Genomic DNA, 4,435 nt, shown 5'->3' with positions numbered 1-4,435 from the left:
TCATTAAGTAAGAGTATTACTACCATAGTAAATTACTATGACAATTTTATCATATCTTTGTCCTAAAATAGCTCCTATAGCATAATCACTAACATCACACATTAATTCAAAAGGTTTTTCCCAGTTTGGTGAAACTATAATTGGAGCAGTGATTAATTTTTCTTTTAATAATTTAAAAGCTTTTAGGCATTCCTCATCAAAATTAAAAATTGCATCTTTCTCCAGTAAATGACATAAAGGCTTAGCATTGAAAAAAAAGTTTTTAATATATTGCCTGTAGAATCCAACATGTCTTAAAAAACTCTTAAGTTCCCTTACATTTGTTGGATAAGGTAAATTAATGATCACTTGAATTTTAGCAGGATCTACTTCTATAACATTTTCTGATAATTGATGACCTAATACAAGTCCTCCTGCTACCATAAATTGACATTTTTCCCAATTAAGGATTAAATTTGTTTCTTCACAGTGCTTAAGAACTTTCAATAAATGTTCTAAACATGAGCCAAATGAAGTTCCAAACACTGAATAGTCATCCATAAAAAACTTCAATACCTTTTTAAATTAAATCACAAAAAATTGCCATCATACATCTTTGAAATGTAGCAGGGGCATTCTATAAACAAAGGGCATTCTTCTAAAAGCAAAAGTACCATAAGGACTGGTAAACGTTGTTTTCTCTTGATCCTCATGAGATATTAGAATTTGGTGATAACTAGTATATCCATTCAAAAACAGAAGTATTTATGCCCAGCTAGTCTATCCAGCATTTGATCTAGAAAGGGTAATGGAAAATTATCTTTCCTAGTGGAAAAATTTAATTTTCTATAATCAATGCATATTTGCCACCCTGTAACTTGTCTAGTAGGTATTAACTCATTATGTTCATTTACAGTTACAATTACTCCTCCTTTCTTAGGAACGCAATGAATTGGACTAACCCATGCACTATCTGAAATAAGGTAGATAATTCCAATATCTAACCACTTTAAAATTTCTTTCTTAAGAACTTCTTTCATAACAGGATTCAGTCTCCTTTGCAGATCAGCCTCAGGTTTGCAGTTCTCATCCATATGAATTCTATGCATATAAATTGAAGGACTGATTCCATTAATATCAGTAATTGTCCATCCAAAGGCTTTCGTAAAATTTTTCAGAATTTTCATCAACCTTTCTTCTTCTTCCATTGTTAATTTTGAGGAAATTATAATAGGTAAAGTAGAGGAATCTCCTAAAAAAGCATATTTTAAATGATCACGAAGCAACTTCAACTCTAGTTCTGGAGGTTTTTCAATTGATGGCAAAATGATTTATCGTTGTCTATCATGTCTAAAACTTCAAAACTTTCTCGAACATAGTTTGAATCTTTCTTAAAAAGATCTTCACATTAGTCTAATTCCTCTTCTTTCCCGTGTTCCAAATCTTTTTCTTCAAAATTTTCTTCATAAGTAGTCTTGAAATGACATTCACTTAGATATCTTATTTAGATATCTTATAGATATCTTATAACATCCATTCTAAAAATTCATCATCTTTACCTTTTGCAGGGTATTTCATTGATCTTGAAATTTTAAAAGTAACAGTTTGATCAGTGAAGCACATTGTTAATTCCCCTTTTTGCACATCTCTCGTTGCTCTTTCTGTGGCTAGGAAAGATCTCCCCAAAATGGTAGGTATCTCTTTATCTTCCTTCATATCTAGCACAATGAAATCAACAGAAAAGATAAATTGATCCAGTTTCACAAGACATCTTCGATAACTCCGTTAGGGAATGCTATCGAATGATCTGCTAACTACACTAACTAAGTAGTAGGGCTTATTTCTCCTAATCAGAGTTACAGTAGTAGGGGTTATTTCTCCTAATCCCAATCTCTTAAATTATAAGGTTAATGCAAGGTTAATGCTTGCACCTAAGTCACATAAAGTTTTCCCATAAAATTTGTCTCTTATTGCACATGGAATTGTAAAGCTACGAAGATCCTTAAGCTTTTCGGGAAGCTTCTTCTAAATTATCGCACTGCACTCCTCACTAAGTGCAACGTCTCAATTACTTCAACTTCCTTTTTCTATTGAGAATATCCTTCATAAACTTTACATAGCTTGGCATTTGTTCTAAGGCTTCAGCAAATGGAATGTTAATTGTAAATTTCTTAAATATTTCCAGAAATTTTAAAAATTGCTTATCCAACTTTTGCTGATGAAGTGTCTTAGGAAATGGAGGTGGTAGTTTTTTCAAATCAATTTTCAGCAGAGAAATAGGTCTCTCAAAATCTTCTGAAGCGTCCTCTTTTGATTCTTCAATTTCTTCTCTCTTTACTTCCAGTTCTTTTTGAACCCAACCTTCCAACTCTCTTCCACTTCTAAGTTGAACGACTTTTACTTGTTCTTTATTTTGGTCTTTTGGATTTGATTAAGTATTACTAGGAAGTGTTCCTTGGGATCTATTACTTAATGAATTTGTTAATTGCCCAAGTTGATTCTCGATATTTCTAATTGTAGCTCCCTGACTTTGTAATTGATTTCCCATTTGTAGCACCACTTCTTCTATAGATCACTTCTTCTCCTTAAATTGTGTGTTACTATTGAAACCTGGAGGATAAGTAGATCTATAATTATTATTCCCTTGGTTGTTCCAGTTTTCTAATGGGTTTCCTTGGTTGTTCACCCATTGCTGATTATTACCACCGAAATTGTTGTTCCAGTTAAAGTTGGGATGGTTCTTCCAACCCGGGTTATAATAATTAAAATATGAGTTATTTTGTTTATTATTTATGAAATTCAAAGTTTCTAATGATGCTTGAGAATCTACCATTTGGTTTAATGAATTCTCTTCAATCATGGAAATTGATTGAGAAAAATTCATTCCAAATTGGTCTAACTTCCTTGAAATTGCAACAACTTGATTTACTAACATGGTAAATGCATCAGTTTCATCAATATTAGCTAATTTAACTGGTACTTTTTTAGGTTTTAACCTTGTAGATGGCCATTGAAATTCATTTTTAGTCATTTCTTCAATTAATGCATATGCTTCATGAAATGATTTTGACATCAATGAACCACCAGCGGCAACATCAACAAGTGATCTAAGAGATCCAACTAATCCATTATAAAAAGTTTGAACTATCAACCAATCTGGTATAACATGGTGTGGACACTTTCTTAAGAGTTCTTTAAATCTTTCCCATGCTTCATAAATATATTCCCCTTCAAACTGATTAAAAGATGTAATATCATTTCTAAACTTCACAGTTTTTGATGGTGGAAAATATTTAGTAATGAATTTTTGTCCTAAATCATTCCAAGTTCTGATAGATCCAGGTGCTAATGAATTCAACCACATCTTAGCTTTATCCCTCAGTGAAAAAGGAAATAACCTAAGTCTTTTGGCATCATCTGATACACCATCGTATTTAAATGTAGCGCACAATTCTAGAAAATTAGCAAGATGTAAATTTGGATCTTCAGTTGGTGATCCCCCAAACTTATTATTTGATACTATTTGGATAATAAAAAGTTTAAGCTCAAATGAATTAGCCACTACTATAGGTTTTTGAATACTACAATGAAGTTCATCTACAGTAAAGTTGACATAATCTCTTAAAGGTCTAAACTCTTGATGAATTTCAGCATTTTGATTTTTTTGGTGTGCCATTTCTATAATTTTTTTGGATTTTTTAAAATTTATAATTTTTTTGAATTTTCTAATTTTTCTAATAGTTCTTTCTAATTCAGAATCATAGGGCACTAGTCCTTCACAACCTGAACTACGCATACACTAACATTAAATAAAATAAAATTCAAAACACATACAGAAAATAAGATATAATACTTACAGTTTAAATAAGTCTTTCTAAAAATAGAAATTTTGCTTTCGATTCCCCGACAATGGTGCCAAAAACTTGATCCCTCTTGATATTGCTAATATGCAAAGAACATCAATAATTCAGAGTATACTTCACTTATGTTTCCTTACTTTACAACAAAACCAAAAACTTGACAAAAACTTGATCCTAAACTTGATCCTAAAGAGAAATAAGAATTTAACTTTTAATTTATATATATTGGGATACTACAAAAGTTCACGCATCGTTATCAAGTAATATAAGACTTTTTGATTAAGACCTGAATATCGAACCCACAGGGAATTTATACAATATGCATTTTTAGAAAACTTCTTATTTTTAAATAAGACAATTAAATAAACTGAATATGTTTTGCAGTAATAAAAATTCAAATATTTTTTATATTTTTGATATTTTGACAAAATAGTAACAACTTAAATAGATAACTAGAGCTTTGTAGATGAAAAGCACTTAATAAGAAAAATATCTTTCTTCTTATCATGAATCAGTAATAAGTATAGGAATTCTGTTGTGGAAGCATGCAAATTGCGTTGTGCCAAATAGGAGCATAATATTCTTTACCCTTACTC

The sequence above is a fragment of the Phalaenopsis equestris genome, unplaced genomic scaffold (genome assembly GCF_001263595.1).
Source record: "Phalaenopsis equestris unplaced genomic scaffold, ASM126359v1 Scaffold225665, whole genome shotgun sequence".
In the NCBI taxonomy this organism is placed as follows: Eukaryota; Viridiplantae; Streptophyta; class Magnoliopsida; order Asparagales; family Orchidaceae; genus Phalaenopsis; species Phalaenopsis equestris.
Note: the sequence above shows the minus strand (reverse complement) of the source record.